We start from the raw sequence: 16,488 nt of genomic DNA, 5'->3' as shown, positions 1-16,488 counted from the left end.
TTCATTCTGCATTCACGCAAGTCAGGATGGCCGAGTGGTCTAAGGCGCCAGACTCAAGCTGAAATGCTTCATCGTGTTACGATGACATGGGTGTTCTGGTCTCCGAATGGAGGCGTGGGTTCGAATCCCACTTCTGACAAATATCTATTTTCTTCTGCATTTTAAGTTACTTTTGCAGTCTAGCTGCAATCAATTTCAACTCAATACCAGATATTTCAAGAATTTGGCAAAAAATTTACAAAAACACAGTAATCAGGACGAAACTAGCCAATTTATTCTGCATTCACGCAAGTCAGGATGGCCGAGTGGTCTAAGGCGCCAGACTCAAGCTGAAATGCTTCATCGTGTTACGATGACATGGGTGTTCTGGTCTCCGAATGGAGGCGTGGGTTCGAATCCCACTTCTGACAAATATTCATTTTCTTCTGCATTTTAAGTTACTTTTGCAGTCTAGCTGCAATCAATTTCAACTCAATGCAGATATTTCAAGAATTTGGCAAAAAATTTGCAAAAACACAGTAATCAGGACGAAACTAGCCAATTCATTCTGCATTCACGCAAGTCAGGATGGCCGAGTGGTCTAAGGCGCCAGACTCAAGCTGAAATGCTTCATCGTGTTACGATGACATGGGTGTTCTGGTCTCCGAATGGAGGCGTGGGTTCGAATCCCACTTCTGACAAATATCTATTTTCTTCTGCATTTTAAGTTACTTTTGCAGTCTAGCTGCAATCAATTTCAACTCAATGCCAGATATTTCAAGAATTTGGCAAAAAATTTACAAAAACACAGTAATCAGGACGAAACTAGCCAATTCATTCTGCATTCACGCAAGTCAGGATGGCCGAGTGGTCTAAGGCGCCAGACTCAAGCTGAAATGCTTCATCGTGTTACGATGACATGGGTGTTCTGGTCTCCGAATGGAGGCTTGGGTTCGAATCCCACTTCTGACAAATATCTATTTTCTTCTGCATTTTAAGTTACTTTTGCAGTCTAGCTGCAATCAATTTCAACTCAATACCAGATATTTCAAGAATTTGGCAAACAAATTGCAAAAACACAGTAATCAGGACGAAACTACCAATTCATTCTGCATTCACGCAAGTCAGGATGGCCGAGTGGTCTAAGGCGCCAGACTCAAGCTGAAAAGCTTCATCGTGTTACGATGGCATGGGTGTTCTGGTCTCCGAATGGAGGCGTGGGTTCGAATCCCACTTCTGACAAATATCTATTTTCTTCTGCATTTTAAGTTACTTTTGCAGTCTAGCTGCAATCAATTTCAACTCAGTGCCAGATATTTCAAGAATTTGGCAAAAAATTTACAAAAACACAGTAATAAGGACGAAACTACCAATTCATTCTGCATTCACGCAAGTCAGGATGCCCGAGTGGTCTAAGGCGCCAGACTCAAGCTGAAATGCTTCATCGTGTTACGATGACATGGGTGTTCTGGTCTCCGAATGGAGGCGTGGGTTCGAATCCCACTTCTGACAAATATCTATTTTCTTCTGCATTTTAAGTTACTTTTGCAGTCTAGCTGCAATCAATTTCAACTCAATGCAGATATTTCAAGAATTTGGCAAAAAATTTGCAAAAACACAGTAATCAGGACGAAACTAGCCAATTCATTCTGCATTCACGCAAGTCAGGATGGCCGAGTGGTCTAAGGCGCCAGACTCAAGCTGAAATGCTTCATCGTGTTACGATGACATGGGTGTTCTGGTCTCCGAATGGAGGCGTGGGTTCGAATCCCACTTCTGACAAATATCTATTTTCTTCTGCATTTTAAGTTACTTTTGCAGTCTAGCTGCAATCAATTTCAACTCAATGCCAGATATTTCAAGAATTTGGCAAAAAATTTACAAAAACACAGTAATCAGGACGAAACTAGCCAATTCATTCTGCATTCACGCAAGTCAGGATGGCCGAGTGGTCTAAGGCGCCAGACTCAAGCTGAAATGCTTCATCGTGTTACGATGACATGGGTGTTCTGGTCTCCGAATGGAGGCGTGGGTTCGAATCCCACTTCTGACAAATATCTATTTTCTTCTGCATTTTAAGTTACTTTTGCAGTCTAGCTGCAATCAATTTCAACTCAATACCAGATATTTCAAGAATTTGGCAAAAAATTTGCAAAAACACAGTAATCAGGACGAAACTAGCCAATTCATTCTGCATTCACGCAAGTCAGGATGGCCGAGTGGTCTAAGGCGCCAGACTCAAGCTGAAATGCTTCATCGTGTTACGATGACATGGGTGTTCTGGTCTCCGAATGGAGGCGTGGGTTCGAATCCCACTTCTGACAAATATCTATTTTCTTCTGCATTTTAAGTTACTTTTGCAGTCTAGCTGCAATCAATTTCAACTCAATGCCAGATATTTCAAGAATTTGGCAAAAAATTTACAAAAACACAGTAATCAGGACGAAACTAGCCAATTCATTCTGCATTCACGCAAGTCAGGATGGCCGAGTGGTCTAAGGCGCCAGACTCAAGCTGAAATGCTTCATCGTGTTACGATGACATGGGTGTTCTGGTCTCCGAATGGAGGCGTGGGTTCGAATCCCACTTCTGACAAATATCTATTTTCTTCTGCATTTTAAGTTACTTTTGCAGTCTAGCTGCAATCAATTTCAACTCAATGCCAGATATTTCAAGAATTTGGCAAACAAATTGCAAAAACACAGTAATCAGGACGAAACTAGCCAATTCATTCTGCATTCACGCAAGTCAGGATGGCCGAGTGGTCTAAGGCGCCAGACTCAAGCTGAAATGCTTCATCGTGTTACGATGACATGGGTGTTCTGGTCTCCGAATGGAGGCGTGGGTTCGAATCCCACTTCTGACAAATATCTATTTTCTTCTGCATTTTAAGTTACTTTTGCAGTCTAGCTGCAATCAATTTCAACTCAATGCAGATATTTCAAGAATTTGGCAAACAAATTTGCAAAAACACAGTAATCAGGACGAAACTAGCCAATTCATTCTGCATTCACGCAAGTCAGGATGGCCGAGTGGTCTAAGGCGCCAGACTCAAGCTGAAATGCTTCATCGTGTTACGATGACATGGGTGTTCTGGTCTCCGAATGGAGGCGTGGGTTCGAATCCCACTTCTGACAAATATCTATTTTATTCTGCATTTTAAGTTACTTTTGCAGTCTAGCTGCAATCAATTTCAACTCAATGCCAGATATTTCAAGAATTTGGCAAAAAATTTACAAAAACACAGTAATAAGGACGAAACTACCAATTCATTCTGCATTCACGCAAGTCAGGATGCCCGAGTGGTCTAAGGCGCCAGACTCAAGCTGAAATGCTTCATCGTGTTACGATGACATGGGTGTTCTGGTCTCCGAATGGAGGCGTGGGTTCGAATCCCACTTCTGACAAATATCTATTTTCTTCTGCATTTTAAGTTACTTTTGCAGTCTAGCTGCAATCAATTTCAACTCAATGCCAGATATTTCAAGAATTTGGCAAAAAATTTACAAAAACACAGTAATCAGGACGAAACTAGCCAATTCATTCTGCATTCACGCAAGTCAGGATGGCCGAGTGGTCTAAGGCGCCAGACTCAAGCTGAAATGCTTCATCGTGTTACGATGACATGGGTGTTCTGGTCTCCGAATGGAGGCGTGGGTTCGAATCCCACTTCTGACAAATATCTATTTTCTTCTGCATTTTAAGTTACTTTTGCAGTCTAGCTGCAATCAATTTCAACTCAATACCAGATATTTCAAGAATTTGGCAAAAAATTTGCAAAAACACAGTAATCAGGACGAAACTACCAATTCATTCTGCATTCACGCAAGTCAGGATGGCCGAGTGGTCTAAGGCGCCAGACTCAAGCTGAAATGCTTCATCGTGTTACGATGACATGGGTGTTCTGGTCTCCGAATGGAGGCGTGGGTTCGAATCCCACTTCTGACAAATATCTATTTTCTTCTGCATTTTAAGTTACTTTTGCAGTCTAGCTGCAATCAATTTCAACTCAATGCCAGATATTTCAAGAATTTGGCAAACAAATTGCAAAAACACAGTAATCAGGACGAAACTAGCCAATTCATTCTGCATTCACGCAAGTCAGGATGGCCGAGTGGTCTAAGGCGCCAGACTCAAGCTGAAATGCTTCATCGTGTTACGATGACATGGGTGTTCTGGTCTCCGAATGGAGGCGTGGGTTCGAATCCCACTTCTGACAAATATCTATTTTATTCTGCATTTTAAGTTACTTTTGCAGTCTAGCTGCAATCAATTTCAACTCAATGCCAGATATTTCAAGAATTTGGCAAAAAATTTACAAAAACACAGTAATAAGGACGAAACTACCAATTCATTCTGCATTCACGCAAGTCAGGATGCCCGAGTGGTCTAAGGCGCCAGACTCAAGCTGAAATGCTTCATCGTGTTACGATGACATGGGTGTTCTGGTCTCCGAATGGAGGCGTGGGTTCGAATCCCACTTCTGACAAATATCTATTTTCTTCTGCATTTTAAGTTACTTTTGCAGTCTAGCTGCAATCAATTTCAACTCAATGCCAGATATTTCAAGAATTTGGCAAAAAATTTACAAAAACACAGTAATCAGGACGAAACTAGCCAATTCATTCTGCATTCACGCAAGTCAGGATGGCCGAGTGGTCTAAGGCGCCAGACTCAAGCTGAAATGCTTCATCGTGTTACGATGACATGGGTGTTCTGGTCTCCGAATGGAGGCGTGGGTTCGAATCCCACTTCTGACAAATATCTATTTTCTTCTGCATTTTAAGTTACTTTTGCAGTCTAGCTGCAATCAATTTCAACTCAATACCAGATATTTCAAGAATTTGGCAAAAAATTTGCAAAAACACAGTAATCAGGACGAAACTACCAATTCATTCTGCATTCACGCAAGTCAGGATGGCCGAGTGGTCTAAGGCGCCAGACTCAAGCTGAAATGCTTCATCGTGTTACGATGACATGGGTGTTCTGGTCTCCGAATGGAGGCGTGGGTTCGAATCCCACTTCTGACAAATATCTATTTTCTTCTGCATTTTAAGTTACTTTTGCAGTCTAGCTGCAATCAATTTCAACTCAATGCAGATATTTCAAGAATTTGGCAAAAAATTTGCAAAAACACAGTAATCAGGACGAAACTAGCCAATTCATTCTGCATTCACGCAAGTCAGGATGGCCGAGTGGTCTAAGGCGCCAGACTCAAGCTGAAATGCTTCATCGTGTTACGATGACATGGGTGTTCTGGTCTCCGAATGGAGGCGTGGGTTCGAATCCCACTTCTGACAAATATCTATTTTCTTCTGCATTTTAAGTTACTTTTGCAGTCTAGCTGCAATCAATTTCAACTCAATGCCAGATATTTCAAGAATTTGGCAAAAAATTTACAAAAACACAGTAATCAGGACGAAACTAGCCAATTCATTCTGCATTCACGCAAGTCAGGATGGCCGAGTGGTCTAAGGCGCCAGACTCAAGCTGAAATGCTTCATCGTGTTACGATGACATGGGTGTTCTGGTCTCCGAATGGAGGCTTGGGTTCGAATCCCACTTCTGACAAATATCTATTTTCTTCTGCATTTTAAGTTACTTTTGCAGTCTAGCTGCAATCAATTTCAACTCAATACCAGATATTTCAAGAATTTGGCAAACAAATTGCAAAAACACAGTAATCAGGACGAAACTACCAATTCATTCTGCATTCACGCAAGTCAGGATGGCCGAGTGGTCTAAGGCGCCAGACTCAAGCTGAAAAGCTTCATCGTGTTACGATGGCATGGGTGTTCTGGTCTCCGAATGGAGGCGTGGGTTCGAATCCCACTTCTGACAAATATCTATTTTCTTCTGCATTTTAAGTTACTTTTGCAGTCTAGCTGCAATCAATTTCAACTCAGTGCCAGATATTTCAAGAATTTGGCAAAAAATTTACAAAAACACAGTAATAAGGACGAAACTACCAATTCATTCTGCATTCACGCAAGTCAGGATGCCCGAGTGGTCTAAGGCGCCAGACTCAAGCTGAAATGCTTCATCGTGTTACGATGACATGGGTGTTCTGGTCTCCGAATGGAGGCGTGGGTTCGAATCCCACTTCTGACAAATATCTATTTTCTTCTGCATTTTAAGTTACTTTTGCAGTCTAGCTGCAATCAATTTCAACTCAATGCCCGATATTTCAAGAATTTGGCAAAAAATTTACAAAAACACAGTAATAAGGACGAAACTACCAATTCATTCTGCATTCACGCAAGTCAGGATGCCCGAGTGGTCTAAGGCGCCAGACTCAAGCTGAAATGCTTCATCGTGTTACGATGACATGGGTGTTCTGGTCTCCGAATGGAGGCGTGGGTTCGAATCCCACTTCTGACAAATATCTATTTTCTTCTGCATTTTAAGTTACTTTTGCAGTCTAGCTGCAATCAATTTCAACTCAATGCCCGATATTTCAAGAATTTGGCAAAAAATTTACAAAAACACAGTAATCAGGACGAAACTAGCCAATTCATTCTGCATTCACGCAAGTCATGATGCCCGAGTGGTCTAAGGCGCCAGACTCAAGCTGAAATGCTTCATCGTGTTACGATGACATGGGTGTTCTGGTCTCCGAATGGAGGCGTGGGTTCGAATCCCACTTCTGACAAATATCTATTTTCTTCTGCATTTTAAGTTACTTTTGCAGTCTAGCTGCAATCAATTTCAACTCAATGCCAGATATTTCAAGAATTTGGCAAAAAATTTGCAAAAACACAGTAATCAGGACGAAACTAGCCAATTTATTCTGCATTCACGCAAGTCAGGATGGCCGAGTGGTCTAAGGCGCCAGACTCAAGCTGAAATGCTTCATCGTGTTACGATGACATGGGTGTTCTGGTCTCCGAATGGAGGCGTGGGTTCGAATCCCACTTCTGACAAATATTCATTTTCTTCTGCATTTTAAGTTACTTTTGCAGTCTAGCTGCAATCAATTTCAACTCAATGCAGATATTTCAAGAATTTGGCAAAAAATTTGCAAAAACACAGTAATCAGGACGAAACTAGCCAATTCATTCTGCATTCACGCAAGTCAGGATGGCCGAGTGGTCTAAGGCGCCGGACTCAAGCTGAAATGCTTCATCGTGTTACGATGACATGGGTGTTCTGGTCTCCGAATGGAGGCGTGGGTTCGAATCCCACTTCTGACAAATATCTATTTTCTTCTGCATTTTAAGTTACTTTTGCAGTCTAGCTGCAATCAATTTCAACTCAATGCCAGATATTTCAAGAATTTGGCAAAAAATTTACAAAAACACAGTAATCAGGACGAAACTAGCCAATTCATTCTGCATTCACGCAAGTCAGGATGGCCGAGTGGTCTAAGGCGCCAGACTCAAGCTGAAATGCTTCATCGTGTTACGATGACATGGGTGTTCTGGTCTCCGAATGGAGGCTTGGGTTCGAATCCCACTTCTGACAAATATCTATTTTCTTCTGCATTTTAAGTTACTTTTGCAGTCTAGCTGCAATCAATTTCAACTCAATACCAGATATTTCAAGAATTTGGCAAACAAATTGCAAAAACACAGTAATCAGGACGAAACTACCAATTCATTCTGCATTCACGCAAGTCAGGATGGCCGAGTGGTCTAAGGCGCCAGACTCAAGCTGAAAAGCTTCATCGTGTTACGATGGCATGGGTGTTCTGGTCTCCGAATGGAGGCGTGGGTTCGAATCCCACTTCTGACAAATATCTATTTTCTTCTGCATTTTAAGTTACTTTTGCAGTCTAGCTGCAATCAATTTCAACTCAGTGCCAGATATTTCAAGAATTTGGCAAAAAATTTACAAAAACACAGTAATAAGGACGAAACTACCAATTCATTCTGCATTCACGCAAGTCAGGATGCCCGAGTGGTCTAAGGCGCCAGACTCAAGCTGAAATGCTTCATCGTGTTACGATGACATGGGTGTTCTGGTCTCCGAATGGAGGCGTGGGTTCGAATCCCACTTCTGACAAATATCTATTTTCTTCTGCATTTTAAGTTACTTTTGCAGTCTAGCTGCAATCAATTTCAACTCAATGCCCGATATTTCAAGAATTTGGCAAAAAATTTACAAAAACACAGTAATAAGGACGAAACTACCAATTCATTCTGCATTCACGCAAGTCAGGATGCCCGAGTGGTCTAAGGCGCCAGACTCAAGCTGAAATGCTTCATCGTGTTACGATGACATGGGTGTTCTGGTCTCCGAATGGAGGCGTGGGTTCGAATCCCACTTCTGACAAATATCTATTTTCTTCTGCATTTTAAGTTACTTTTGCAGTCTAGCTGCAATCAATTTCAACTCAATGCCCGATATTTCAAGAATTTGGCAAAAAATTTACAAAAACACAGTAATCAGGACGAAACTAGCCAATTCATTCTGCATTCACGCAAGTCATGATGGCCGAGTGGTCTAAGGCGCCAGACTCAAGCTGAAATGCTTCATCGTGTTACGATGACATGGGTGTTCTGGTCTCCGAATGGAGGCGTGGGTTCGAATCCCACTTCTGACAAATATCTATTTTCTTCTGCATTTTAAGTTACTTTTGCAGTCTAGCTGCAATCAATTTCAACTCAATACCAGATATTTCAAGAATTTGGCAAAAAATTTGCAAAAACACAGTAATCAGGACGAAACTACCAATTCATTCTGCATTCACGCAAGTCAGGATGGCCGAGTGGTCTAAGGCGCCAGACTCAAGCTGAAATGCTTCATCGTGTTACGATGACATGGGTGTTCTGGTCTCCGAATGGAGGCGTGGGTTCGAATCCCACTTCTGACAAATATCTATTTTATTCTGCATTTTAAGTTACTTTTGCAGTCTAGCTGCAATCAATTTCAACTCAATACCAGATATTTCAAGAATTTGGCAAAAAATTTACAAAAACACAGTAATCAGGACGAAACTAGCCAATTCATTCTGCATTCACGCAAGTCAGGATGGCCGAGTGGTCTAAGACGCCAGACTCAAGCTGAAATGCTTCATCGTGTTACGATGACATGGGTGTTCTGGTCTCCGAATGGAGGCGTGGGTTCGAATCCCACTTCTGACAAATATCTATTTTCTTCTGCATTTTATGTTACTTTTGCAGTCTAGCTGCAATCAATTTCAACTCAATGCCAGATATTTCAAGAATTTGGCAAACAAATTGCAAAAACACAGTAATCAGGACGAAACTAGCCAATTCATTCTGCATTCACGCAAGTCAGGATGGCCGAGTGGTCTAAGGCGCCAGACTCAAGCTGAAATGCTTCATCGTGTTACGATGACATGGGTGTTCTGGTCTCCGAATGGAGGCGTGGGTTCGAATCCCACTTCTGACAAATATCTATTTTCTTCTGCATTTTAAGTTACTTTTGCAGTCTAGCTGCAATCAATTTCAACTCAATGCCAGATATTTCAAGAATTTGGCAAACAAATTGCAAAAACACAGTAATCAGGACGAAACTAGCCAATTCATTCTGCATTCACGCAAGTCAGGATGGCCGAGTGGTCTAAGGCGCCAGACTCAAGCTGAAATGCTTCATCGTGTTACGATGACATGGGTGTTCTGGTCTCCGAATGGAGGCGTGGGTTCGAATCCCACTTCTGACAAATATCTATTTTCTTCTGCATTTTAAGTTACTTTTGCAGTCTAGCTGCAATCAATTTCAACTCAATACCAGATATTTCAAGAATTTGGCAAAAAATTTACAAAAACACAGTAATCAGGACGAAACTAGCCAATTCATTCTGCATTCACGCAAGTCAGGATGGCCGAGTGGTCTAAGGCGCCAGACTCAAGCTGAAATGCTTCATCGTGTTACGATGACATGGGTGTTCTGGTCTCCGAATGGAGGCGTGGGTTCGAATCCCACTTCTGACAAATATCTATTTTCTTCTGCATTTTAAGTTACTTTTGCAGTCTAGCTGCAATCAATTTCAACTCAATGCAGATATTTCAAGAATTTGGCAAAAAATTTGCAAAAACACAGTAATCAGGACGAAACTAGCCAATTCATTCTGCATTCACGCAAGTCAGGATGCCCGAGTGGTCTAAGGCGCCAGACTCAAGCTGAAATGCTTCATCGTGTTACGATGACATGGGTGTTCTGGTCTCCGAATGGAGGCGTGGGTTCGAATCCCACTTCTGACAAATATCTATTTTCTTCTGCATTTTAAGTTACTTTTGCAGTCTAGCTGCAATCAATTTCAACTCAATGCCAGATATTTCAAGAATTTGGCAAAAAATTTACAAAAACACAGTAATCAGGACGAAACTAGCCAATTCATTCTGCATTCACGCAAGTCAGGATGGCCGAGTGGTCTAAGGCGCCAGACTCAAGCTGAAATGCTTCATCGTGTTACGATGACATGGGTGTTCTGGTCTCCGAATGGAGGCGTGGGTTCGAATCCCACTTCTGACAAATATCTATTTTCTTCTGCATTTTAAGTTACTTTTGCAGTCTAGCTGCAATCAATTTCAACTCAATACCAGATATTTCAAGAATTTGGCAAAAAATTTGCAAAAACACAGTAATCAGGACGAAACTAGCCAATTCATTCTGCATTCACGCAAGTCAGGATGGCCGAGTGGTCTAAGGCGCCAGACTCAAGCTGAAATGCTTCATCGTGTTACGATGACATGGGTGTTCTGGTCTCCGAATGGAGGCGTGGGTTCGAATCCCACTTCTGACAAATATCTATTTTCTTCTGCATTTTATGTTACTTTTGCAGTCTAGCTGCAATCAATTTCAACTCAATGCCAGATATTTCAAGAATTTGGCAAACAAATTGCAAAAACACAGTAATCAGGACGAAACTAGCCAATTCATTCTGCATTCACGCAAGTCAGGATGGCCGAGTGGTCTAAGGCGCCAGACTCAAGCTGAAATGCTTCATCGTGTTACGATGACATGGGTGTTCTGGTCTCCGAATGGAGGCGTGGGTTCGAATCCCACTTCTGACAAATATCTATTTTCTTCTGCATTTTAAGTTACTTTTGCAGTCTAGCTGCAATCAATTTCAACTCAATACCAGATATTTCAAGAATTTGGCAAACCAATTTACAAAAACACAGTAATCAGGACGAAACTAGCCAATTCATTCTGCATTCACGCAAGTCAGGATGGCCGAGTGGTCTAAGGCGCCAGACTCAAGCTGAAATGCTTCATCGTGTTACGATGACATGGGTGTTCTGGTCTCCGAATGGAGGCGTGGGTTCGAATCCCACTTCTGACAAATATCTATTTTCTTCTGCATTTTAAGTTACTTTTGCAGTCTAGCTGCAATCAATTTCAACTCAATACCAGATATTTCAAGAATTTGGCAAAAAATTTGCAAAAACACAGTAATCAGGACGAAACTAGCCAATTTATTCTGCATTCACGCAAGTCAGGATGGCCGAGTGGTCTAAGGCGCCAGACTCAAGCTGAAATGCTTCATCGTGTTACGATGACATGGGTGTTCTGGTCTCCGAATGGAGGCGTGGGTTCGAATCCCACTTCTGACAAATATTCATTTTCTTCTGCATTTTAAGTTACTTTTGCAGTCTAGCTGCAATCAATTTCAACTCAATGCAGATATTTCAAGAATTTGGCAAAAAATTTGCAAAAACACAGTAATCAGGACGAAACTAGCCAATTCATTCTGCATTCACGCAAGTCAGGATGGCCGAGTGGTCTAAGGCGCCAGACTCAAGCTGAAATGCTTCATCGTGTTACGATGACATGGGTGTTCTGGTCTCCGAATGGAGGCGTGGGTTCGAATCCCACTTCTGACAAATATCTATTTTCTTCTGCATTTTAAGTTACTTTTGCAGTCTAGCTGCAATCAATTTCAACTCAATGCCAGATATTTCAAGAATTTGGCAAACAAATTGCAAAAACACAGTAATCAGGACGAAACTACCAATTCATTCTGCATTCACGCAAGTCAGGATGGCCGAGTGGTCTAAGGCGCCAGACTCAAGCTGAAAAGCTTCATCGTGTTACGATGGCATGGGTGTTCTGGTCTCCGAATGGAGGCGTGGGTTCGAATCCCACTTCTGACAAATATCTATTTTATTCTGCATTTTAAGTTACTTTTGCAGTCTAGCTGCAATCAATTTCAACTCAGTGCCAGATATTTCAAGAATTTGGCAAAAAATTTACAAAAACACAGTAATAAGGACGAAACTACCAATTCATTCTGCATTCACGCAAGTCAGGATGCCCGAGTGGTCTAAGGCGCCAGACTCAAGCTGAAATGCTTCATCATGTTACGATGACATGGGTGTTCTGGTCTCCGAATGGAGGCGTGGGTTCGAATCCCACTTCTGACAAATATCTATTTTCTTCTGCATTTTAAGTTACTTTTGCAGTCTAGCTGCAATCAATTTCAACTCAATGCCCGATATTTCAAGAATTTGGCAAAAAATTTACAAAAACACAGTAATAAAGACGAAACTACCAATTCATTCTGCATTCACGCAAGTCAGGATGCCCGAGTGGTCTAAGGCGCCAGACTCAAGCTGAAATGCTTCATCGTGTTACGATGACATGGGTGTTCTGGTCTCCGAATGGAGGCGTGGGTTCGAATCCCACTTCTGACAAATATCTATTTTCTTCTGCATTTTAAGTTACTTTTGCAGTCTAGCTGCAATCAATTTCAACTCAATACCAGATATTTCAAGAATTTGGCAAAAAATTTGCAAAAACACAGTAATCAGGACGAAACTACCAATTCATTCTGCATTCACGCAAGTCAGGATGGCCGAGTGGTCTAAGGCGCCAGACTCAAGCTGAAATGCTTCATCGTGTTACGATGACATGGGTGTTCTGGTCTCCGAATGGAGGCGTGGGTTCGAATCCCACTTCTGACAAATATCTATTTTCTTCTGCATTTTAAGTTACTTTTGCAGTCTAGCTGCAATCAATTTCAACTCAATGCCAGATATTTCAAGAATTTGGCAAACAAATTGCAAAAACACAGTAATCAGGACGAAACTAGCCAATTCATTCTGCATTCACGCAAGTCAGGATGGCCGAGTGGTCTAAGGCGCCAGACTCAAGCTGAAATGCTTCATCGTGTTACGATGACATGGGTGTTCTGGTCTCCGAATGGAGGCGTGGGTTCGAATCCCACTTCTGACAAATATCTATTTTCTTCTGCATTTTAAGTTACTTTTGCAGTCTAGCTGCAATCAATTTCAACTCAATACCAGATATTTCAAGAATTTGGCAAAAAATTTGCAAAAACACAGTAATCAGGACGAAACTACCAATTCATTCTGCATTCACGCAAGTCAGGATGGCCGAGTGGTCTAAGGCGCCAGACTCAAGCTGAAATGCTTCATCGTATTACGATGACATGGGTGTTCTGGTCTCCGAATGGAGGCGTGGGTTCGAATCCCACTTCTGACAAATATCTATTTTCTTCTGCATTTTAAGTTACTTTTGCAGTCTAGCTGCAATCAATTTCAACTCAATACCAGATATTTCAAGAATTTGGCCAAAAATTTACAAAAACACAGTAATCAGGACGAAAGTAGCCAATTCATTCTGCATTCACGCAAGTCAGGATGGCCGAGTGGTCTAAGGCGCCAGACTCAAGCTGAAATGCTTCATCGTATTACGATGACATGGGTGTTCTGGTCTCCGAATGGAGGCGTGGGTTCGAATCCCACTTCTGACAAATATCTATTTTCTTCTGCATTTTAAGTTACTTTTGCAGTCTAGCTGCAATCAATTTCAACTCAATACCAGATATTTCAAGAATTTGGCCAAAAATTTACAAAAACACAGTAATCAGGACGAAAGTAGCCAATTCATTCTGCATTCACGCAAGTCAGGATGGCCGAGTGGTCTAAGGCGCCAGACTCAAGCTGAAATGCTTCATCGTATTACGATGACATGGGTGTTCTGGTCTCCGAATGGAGGCGTGGGTTCGAATCCCACTTCTGACAAATATCTATTTTCTTCTGCTTTTTAAGTTACTTTTGCAGTCTAGCTGCAATCAATTTCAACTCAATACCAGATATTTCAAGAATTTGGCAAACAAATTGCAAAAACACAGTAATCAGGACGAAACTAGCCAATTCATTCTGCATTCACGCAAGTCAGGATGGCCGAGTGGCCTAAGGCGCCAGACTCAAGCTGAAATGCTTCATCGTGTTACGATGACATGAGTGTTCTGGTCTCCGAATGGAGGCGTGGGTTCGAATCCCACTTCTGACAAATATCTATTTTCTTCTGCATTTTAAGTTACTTTTGCAGTCTAGCTGCAATCAATTTCAACTCAATACCAGATATTTCAAGAATTTGGCAAAAAATTTACAAAAACACAGTAATCAGGACGAAACTAGCCAATTCATTCTGCATTCACGCAAGTCAGGATGGCCGAGTGGTCTAAGGCGCCAGACTCAAGCTGAAATGCTTCATCGTGTTACGATGACATGGGTGTTCTGGTCTCCGAATGGAGGCGTGGGTTCGAATCCCACTTCTGACAAATATCTATTTTCTTCTGCATTTTAAGTTACTTTTGCAGTCTAGCTGCAATCAATTTTAACTCAATACCAGATATTTCAAGAATTTGGCAAAAAATTTGCAAAAACACAGTAATCAGGACGAAACTACCAATTCATTCTGCATTCACGCAAGTCAGGATGGCCGAGTGGTTTAAGGCGCCAGACTCAAGCTGAAATGCTTCATCGTGTTACGATGACATGGGTGTTCTGGTCTACGAATGGAGGCGTGGGTTCGAATCCCACTTCTGACAAATATCTATTTTCTTCTGCATTTTAAGTTACTTTTGCAGTCTAGCTGCAATCAATTTCAACTCAATACCAGATATTTCAAGAATTTGGCAAAAAATTTGCAAAAACACAGTAATCAGGACGAAACTACCAATTCATTCTGCATTCACGCAAGTCAGGATGGCCGAGTGGTCTAAGGCGCCAGACTCAAGCTGAAATGCTTCATCGTGTTACGATGACATGGGTGTTCTGGTCTCCGAATGGAGGCGTGGGTTCGAATCCCACTTCTGACAAATATCTATTTTCTTCTGCATTTTATGTTACTTTTGCAGTCTAGCTGCAATCAATTTCAACTCAATGCCAGATATTTCAAGAATTTGGCAAAAAATTTACAAAAACACAGTAATCAGGACGAAACTAGCCAATTCATTCTGCATTCACGCAAGTCAGGATGGCCGAGTGGTCTAAGGCGCCAGACTCAAGCTGAAATGCTTCATCGTGTTACGATGACATGGGTGTTCTGGTCTCCGAATGGAGGCGTGGGTTCGAATCCCACTTCTGACAAATATCTACTTTCTTCTGCTTTTTAAGTTACTTTTGCAGTCTAGCTGCAATCAATTTCAACTCAATACCAGATATTTCAAGAATTTGGCAAACAAATTACAAAAACACAGTAATCAGGACGAAACTAGCCAATTCATTCTGCATTCACGCAAGTCAGGATGGCCGAGTGGTCTAAGGCGCCAGACTCAAGCTGAAATGCTTCATCGTGTTACGATGACATGGGTGTTCTGGTCTCCGAATGGAGGCGTGGGTTCGAATCCCACTTCTGACAAATATCTATTTTCTTCTGCTTTTTAAGTTACTTTTGCAGTCTAGCTGCAATCAATTTCAACTCAATACCAGATATTTCAAGAATTTGGCAAAAAATTTACAAAAACACAGTAATCAGGACGAAACTAGCCAATTCATTCTGCATTCACGCAAGTCAGGATGGCCGAGTGGTCTAAGGCGCCAGACTCAAGCTGAAATGCTTCATCGTGTTACGATGACATGGGTGTTCTGGTCTCCGAATGGAGGCGTGGGTTCGAATCCCACTTCTGACAAATATCTATTTTCTTCTGCATTTTAAGTTACTTTTGCAGTCTAGCTGCAATCAATTTCAACTCAATGCCAGATATTTCAAGAATTTGGCAAAAAAAATTACAAAAACACAGTAATCAGGACGAAAGTAGCCAATTCATTCTGCATTCACGCAAGTCAGGATGGCCGAGTGGTCTAAGGCGCCAGACTCAAGCTGAAATGCTTCATCGTGTTACGATGACATGGGTGTTCTGGTCTCCGAATGGACGCGTGGGTTCGAATCCCACTTCTGACAAATATCTATTTTCTTCTGCATTTTAAGTTACTTTTGCAGTCTAGCTGCAATCAATTTCAACTCAATACCAGATATTTCAAGAATTTGGCAAACCAATTTACAAAAACACAGTAATCAGGACGAAACTAGCCAATTCATTCTGCATTCACGCAAGTCAGGATGGCCGAGTGGTCTAAGGCGCCAGACTCAAGCTGAAATGCTTCATCGTGTTACGATGACATGGGTGTTCTGGTCTCCGAATGGAGGCGTGGGTTCGAATCCCACTTCTGACAAATATCTATTTTCTTCAGCATTTTAAGTTACTTTTGCAGTCTAGCTGCAATCAATTTCAACTCAATGCCAGATATTTCAAGAATTTGGCAAAAAATTTACAAAAACACAGTA

The 16,488-nt window shown here is 41.6% G+C and overlaps 1 protein-coding gene and 61 non-coding genes across 62 annotated transcripts in view; 61 read left to right on the top strand and 1 right to left on the bottom strand.

The window, feature by feature from the left end:
• LOC145204215 (low-density lipoprotein receptor-related protein 2-like) overlaps positions 1–16,488 on the bottom strand; it is an 85,006-nt gene that overhangs the window by 41,492 nt on the left and 27,026 nt on the right. The window lies entirely within an intron of this gene.
• Trnal-caa (transfer RNA leucine (anticodon CAA)) lies at positions 21–139 on the top strand. Its single transcript has 2 exons — positions 21–58; positions 94–139. It is a non-coding gene; the product is annotated as a tRNA-Leu (tRNA).
• Trnal-caa (transfer RNA leucine (anticodon CAA)) lies at positions 292–410 on the top strand. Its single transcript has 2 exons — positions 292–329; positions 365–410. It is a non-coding gene; the product is annotated as a tRNA-Leu (tRNA).
• On the top strand, positions 562–680 carry Trnal-caa (transfer RNA leucine (anticodon CAA)). Its single transcript has 2 exons — positions 562–599; positions 635–680. It is a non-coding gene; the product is annotated as a tRNA-Leu (tRNA).
• Positions 833–951, top strand: Trnal-caa (transfer RNA leucine (anticodon CAA)). The gene is made up of 2 exons: positions 833–870; positions 906–951. It is a non-coding gene; the product is annotated as a tRNA-Leu (tRNA).
• Trnal-caa (transfer RNA leucine (anticodon CAA)) lies at positions 1,103–1,221 on the top strand. Its single transcript has 2 exons — positions 1,103–1,140; positions 1,176–1,221. It is a non-coding gene; the product is annotated as a tRNA-Leu (tRNA).
• Trnal-caa (transfer RNA leucine (anticodon CAA)) lies at positions 1,373–1,491 on the top strand. The gene is made up of 2 exons: positions 1,373–1,410; positions 1,446–1,491. It is a non-coding gene; the product is annotated as a tRNA-Leu (tRNA).
• On the top strand, positions 1,643–1,761 carry Trnal-caa (transfer RNA leucine (anticodon CAA)). Its single transcript has 2 exons — positions 1,643–1,680; positions 1,716–1,761. It is a non-coding gene; the product is annotated as a tRNA-Leu (tRNA).
• On the top strand, positions 1,914–2,032 carry Trnal-caa (transfer RNA leucine (anticodon CAA)). Its single transcript has 2 exons — positions 1,914–1,951; positions 1,987–2,032. It is a non-coding gene; the product is annotated as a tRNA-Leu (tRNA).
• Trnal-caa (transfer RNA leucine (anticodon CAA)) lies at positions 2,185–2,303 on the top strand. Its single transcript has 2 exons — positions 2,185–2,222; positions 2,258–2,303. It is a non-coding gene; the product is annotated as a tRNA-Leu (tRNA).
• Positions 2,456–2,574, top strand: Trnal-caa (transfer RNA leucine (anticodon CAA)). Its single transcript has 2 exons — positions 2,456–2,493; positions 2,529–2,574. It is a non-coding gene; the product is annotated as a tRNA-Leu (tRNA).
• Positions 2,727–2,845, top strand: Trnal-caa (transfer RNA leucine (anticodon CAA)). The gene is made up of 2 exons: positions 2,727–2,764; positions 2,800–2,845. It is a non-coding gene; the product is annotated as a tRNA-Leu (tRNA).
• On the top strand, positions 2,998–3,116 carry Trnal-caa (transfer RNA leucine (anticodon CAA)). Its single transcript has 2 exons — positions 2,998–3,035; positions 3,071–3,116. It is a non-coding gene; the product is annotated as a tRNA-Leu (tRNA).
• Positions 3,268–3,386, top strand: Trnal-caa (transfer RNA leucine (anticodon CAA)). Its single transcript has 2 exons — positions 3,268–3,305; positions 3,341–3,386. It is a non-coding gene; the product is annotated as a tRNA-Leu (tRNA).
• On the top strand, positions 3,539–3,657 carry Trnal-caa (transfer RNA leucine (anticodon CAA)). The gene is made up of 2 exons: positions 3,539–3,576; positions 3,612–3,657. It is a non-coding gene; the product is annotated as a tRNA-Leu (tRNA).
• Trnal-caa (transfer RNA leucine (anticodon CAA)) lies at positions 3,809–3,927 on the top strand. The gene is made up of 2 exons: positions 3,809–3,846; positions 3,882–3,927. It is a non-coding gene; the product is annotated as a tRNA-Leu (tRNA).
• Trnal-caa (transfer RNA leucine (anticodon CAA)) lies at positions 4,080–4,198 on the top strand. The gene is made up of 2 exons: positions 4,080–4,117; positions 4,153–4,198. It is a non-coding gene; the product is annotated as a tRNA-Leu (tRNA).
• Positions 4,350–4,468, top strand: Trnal-caa (transfer RNA leucine (anticodon CAA)). Its single transcript has 2 exons — positions 4,350–4,387; positions 4,423–4,468. It is a non-coding gene; the product is annotated as a tRNA-Leu (tRNA).
• Trnal-caa (transfer RNA leucine (anticodon CAA)) lies at positions 4,621–4,739 on the top strand. Its single transcript has 2 exons — positions 4,621–4,658; positions 4,694–4,739. It is a non-coding gene; the product is annotated as a tRNA-Leu (tRNA).
• Trnal-caa (transfer RNA leucine (anticodon CAA)) lies at positions 4,891–5,009 on the top strand. Its single transcript has 2 exons — positions 4,891–4,928; positions 4,964–5,009. It is a non-coding gene; the product is annotated as a tRNA-Leu (tRNA).
• On the top strand, positions 5,161–5,279 carry Trnal-caa (transfer RNA leucine (anticodon CAA)). The gene is made up of 2 exons: positions 5,161–5,198; positions 5,234–5,279. It is a non-coding gene; the product is annotated as a tRNA-Leu (tRNA).
• Positions 5,432–5,550, top strand: Trnal-caa (transfer RNA leucine (anticodon CAA)). Its single transcript has 2 exons — positions 5,432–5,469; positions 5,505–5,550. It is a non-coding gene; the product is annotated as a tRNA-Leu (tRNA).
• Positions 5,702–5,820, top strand: Trnal-caa (transfer RNA leucine (anticodon CAA)). Its single transcript has 2 exons — positions 5,702–5,739; positions 5,775–5,820. It is a non-coding gene; the product is annotated as a tRNA-Leu (tRNA).
• Positions 5,972–6,090, top strand: Trnal-caa (transfer RNA leucine (anticodon CAA)). The gene is made up of 2 exons: positions 5,972–6,009; positions 6,045–6,090. It is a non-coding gene; the product is annotated as a tRNA-Leu (tRNA).
• Positions 6,242–6,360, top strand: Trnal-caa (transfer RNA leucine (anticodon CAA)). The gene is made up of 2 exons: positions 6,242–6,279; positions 6,315–6,360. It is a non-coding gene; the product is annotated as a tRNA-Leu (tRNA).
• On the top strand, positions 6,513–6,631 carry Trnal-caa (transfer RNA leucine (anticodon CAA)). The gene is made up of 2 exons: positions 6,513–6,550; positions 6,586–6,631. It is a non-coding gene; the product is annotated as a tRNA-Leu (tRNA).
• On the top strand, positions 6,784–6,902 carry Trnal-caa (transfer RNA leucine (anticodon CAA)). The gene is made up of 2 exons: positions 6,784–6,821; positions 6,857–6,902. It is a non-coding gene; the product is annotated as a tRNA-Leu (tRNA).
• Trnal-caa (transfer RNA leucine (anticodon CAA)) lies at positions 7,054–7,172 on the top strand. Its single transcript has 2 exons — positions 7,054–7,091; positions 7,127–7,172. It is a non-coding gene; the product is annotated as a tRNA-Leu (tRNA).
• Trnal-caa (transfer RNA leucine (anticodon CAA)) lies at positions 7,325–7,443 on the top strand. Its single transcript has 2 exons — positions 7,325–7,362; positions 7,398–7,443. It is a non-coding gene; the product is annotated as a tRNA-Leu (tRNA).
• Trnal-caa (transfer RNA leucine (anticodon CAA)) lies at positions 7,595–7,713 on the top strand. Its single transcript has 2 exons — positions 7,595–7,632; positions 7,668–7,713. It is a non-coding gene; the product is annotated as a tRNA-Leu (tRNA).
• Trnal-caa (transfer RNA leucine (anticodon CAA)) lies at positions 7,865–7,983 on the top strand. The gene is made up of 2 exons: positions 7,865–7,902; positions 7,938–7,983. It is a non-coding gene; the product is annotated as a tRNA-Leu (tRNA).
• On the top strand, positions 8,135–8,253 carry Trnal-caa (transfer RNA leucine (anticodon CAA)). The gene is made up of 2 exons: positions 8,135–8,172; positions 8,208–8,253. It is a non-coding gene; the product is annotated as a tRNA-Leu (tRNA).
• On the top strand, positions 8,406–8,524 carry Trnal-caa (transfer RNA leucine (anticodon CAA)). Its single transcript has 2 exons — positions 8,406–8,443; positions 8,479–8,524. It is a non-coding gene; the product is annotated as a tRNA-Leu (tRNA).
• Positions 8,676–8,794, top strand: Trnal-caa (transfer RNA leucine (anticodon CAA)). The gene is made up of 2 exons: positions 8,676–8,713; positions 8,749–8,794. It is a non-coding gene; the product is annotated as a tRNA-Leu (tRNA).
• Trnal-caa (transfer RNA leucine (anticodon CAA)) lies at positions 8,947–9,065 on the top strand. The gene is made up of 2 exons: positions 8,947–8,984; positions 9,020–9,065. It is a non-coding gene; the product is annotated as a tRNA-Leu (tRNA).
• Positions 9,218–9,336, top strand: Trnal-caa (transfer RNA leucine (anticodon CAA)). Its single transcript has 2 exons — positions 9,218–9,255; positions 9,291–9,336. It is a non-coding gene; the product is annotated as a tRNA-Leu (tRNA).
• Trnal-caa (transfer RNA leucine (anticodon CAA)) lies at positions 9,489–9,607 on the top strand. Its single transcript has 2 exons — positions 9,489–9,526; positions 9,562–9,607. It is a non-coding gene; the product is annotated as a tRNA-Leu (tRNA).
• On the top strand, positions 9,760–9,878 carry Trnal-caa (transfer RNA leucine (anticodon CAA)). The gene is made up of 2 exons: positions 9,760–9,797; positions 9,833–9,878. It is a non-coding gene; the product is annotated as a tRNA-Leu (tRNA).
• Trnal-caa (transfer RNA leucine (anticodon CAA)) lies at positions 10,030–10,148 on the top strand. Its single transcript has 2 exons — positions 10,030–10,067; positions 10,103–10,148. It is a non-coding gene; the product is annotated as a tRNA-Leu (tRNA).
• Trnal-caa (transfer RNA leucine (anticodon CAA)) lies at positions 10,301–10,419 on the top strand. The gene is made up of 2 exons: positions 10,301–10,338; positions 10,374–10,419. It is a non-coding gene; the product is annotated as a tRNA-Leu (tRNA).
• Trnal-caa (transfer RNA leucine (anticodon CAA)) lies at positions 10,572–10,690 on the top strand. The gene is made up of 2 exons: positions 10,572–10,609; positions 10,645–10,690. It is a non-coding gene; the product is annotated as a tRNA-Leu (tRNA).
• Trnal-caa (transfer RNA leucine (anticodon CAA)) lies at positions 10,843–10,961 on the top strand. The gene is made up of 2 exons: positions 10,843–10,880; positions 10,916–10,961. It is a non-coding gene; the product is annotated as a tRNA-Leu (tRNA).
• Trnal-caa (transfer RNA leucine (anticodon CAA)) lies at positions 11,115–11,233 on the top strand. Its single transcript has 2 exons — positions 11,115–11,152; positions 11,188–11,233. It is a non-coding gene; the product is annotated as a tRNA-Leu (tRNA).
• Trnal-caa (transfer RNA leucine (anticodon CAA)) lies at positions 11,386–11,504 on the top strand. The gene is made up of 2 exons: positions 11,386–11,423; positions 11,459–11,504. It is a non-coding gene; the product is annotated as a tRNA-Leu (tRNA).
• Positions 11,656–11,774, top strand: Trnal-caa (transfer RNA leucine (anticodon CAA)). The gene is made up of 2 exons: positions 11,656–11,693; positions 11,729–11,774. It is a non-coding gene; the product is annotated as a tRNA-Leu (tRNA).
• Positions 11,926–12,044, top strand: Trnal-caa (transfer RNA leucine (anticodon CAA)). The gene is made up of 2 exons: positions 11,926–11,963; positions 11,999–12,044. It is a non-coding gene; the product is annotated as a tRNA-Leu (tRNA).
• Trnal-caa (transfer RNA leucine (anticodon CAA)) lies at positions 12,196–12,314 on the top strand. The gene is made up of 2 exons: positions 12,196–12,233; positions 12,269–12,314. It is a non-coding gene; the product is annotated as a tRNA-Leu (tRNA).
• Positions 12,466–12,584, top strand: Trnal-caa (transfer RNA leucine (anticodon CAA)). The gene is made up of 2 exons: positions 12,466–12,503; positions 12,539–12,584. It is a non-coding gene; the product is annotated as a tRNA-Leu (tRNA).
• Positions 12,736–12,854, top strand: Trnal-caa (transfer RNA leucine (anticodon CAA)). The gene is made up of 2 exons: positions 12,736–12,773; positions 12,809–12,854. It is a non-coding gene; the product is annotated as a tRNA-Leu (tRNA).
• On the top strand, positions 13,007–13,125 carry Trnal-caa (transfer RNA leucine (anticodon CAA)). Its single transcript has 2 exons — positions 13,007–13,044; positions 13,080–13,125. It is a non-coding gene; the product is annotated as a tRNA-Leu (tRNA).
• On the top strand, positions 13,277–13,395 carry Trnal-caa (transfer RNA leucine (anticodon CAA)). The gene is made up of 2 exons: positions 13,277–13,314; positions 13,350–13,395. It is a non-coding gene; the product is annotated as a tRNA-Leu (tRNA).
• Positions 13,548–13,666, top strand: Trnal-caa (transfer RNA leucine (anticodon CAA)). The gene is made up of 2 exons: positions 13,548–13,585; positions 13,621–13,666. It is a non-coding gene; the product is annotated as a tRNA-Leu (tRNA).
• Positions 13,819–13,937, top strand: Trnal-caa (transfer RNA leucine (anticodon CAA)). Its single transcript has 2 exons — positions 13,819–13,856; positions 13,892–13,937. It is a non-coding gene; the product is annotated as a tRNA-Leu (tRNA).
• On the top strand, positions 14,090–14,208 carry Trnal-caa (transfer RNA leucine (anticodon CAA)). Its single transcript has 2 exons — positions 14,090–14,127; positions 14,163–14,208. It is a non-coding gene; the product is annotated as a tRNA-Leu (tRNA).
• Positions 14,361–14,479, top strand: Trnal-caa (transfer RNA leucine (anticodon CAA)). Its single transcript has 2 exons — positions 14,361–14,398; positions 14,434–14,479. It is a non-coding gene; the product is annotated as a tRNA-Leu (tRNA).
• Positions 14,631–14,749, top strand: Trnal-caa (transfer RNA leucine (anticodon CAA)). Its single transcript has 2 exons — positions 14,631–14,668; positions 14,704–14,749. It is a non-coding gene; the product is annotated as a tRNA-Leu (tRNA).
• Trnal-caa (transfer RNA leucine (anticodon CAA)) lies at positions 14,901–15,019 on the top strand. The gene is made up of 2 exons: positions 14,901–14,938; positions 14,974–15,019. It is a non-coding gene; the product is annotated as a tRNA-Leu (tRNA).
• On the top strand, positions 15,172–15,290 carry Trnal-caa (transfer RNA leucine (anticodon CAA)). Its single transcript has 2 exons — positions 15,172–15,209; positions 15,245–15,290. It is a non-coding gene; the product is annotated as a tRNA-Leu (tRNA).
• Trnal-caa (transfer RNA leucine (anticodon CAA)) lies at positions 15,443–15,561 on the top strand. The gene is made up of 2 exons: positions 15,443–15,480; positions 15,516–15,561. It is a non-coding gene; the product is annotated as a tRNA-Leu (tRNA).
• Trnal-caa (transfer RNA leucine (anticodon CAA)) lies at positions 15,714–15,832 on the top strand. Its single transcript has 2 exons — positions 15,714–15,751; positions 15,787–15,832. It is a non-coding gene; the product is annotated as a tRNA-Leu (tRNA).
• Trnal-caa (transfer RNA leucine (anticodon CAA)) lies at positions 15,986–16,104 on the top strand. Its single transcript has 2 exons — positions 15,986–16,023; positions 16,059–16,104. It is a non-coding gene; the product is annotated as a tRNA-Leu (tRNA).
• Positions 16,258–16,376, top strand: Trnal-caa (transfer RNA leucine (anticodon CAA)). Its single transcript has 2 exons — positions 16,258–16,295; positions 16,331–16,376. It is a non-coding gene; the product is annotated as a tRNA-Leu (tRNA).

The sequence above is a fragment of the Phallusia mammillata genome, chromosome 8 (genome assembly GCF_965637545.1).
Source record: "Phallusia mammillata chromosome 8, kaPhaMamm4.hap1.1, whole genome shotgun sequence".
Classification (NCBI taxonomy): Eukaryota; Metazoa; Chordata; class Ascidiacea; order Phlebobranchia; family Ascidiidae; genus Phallusia; species Phallusia mammillata.
This window is presented reverse-complemented; position numbering and strand designations above follow the sequence as displayed.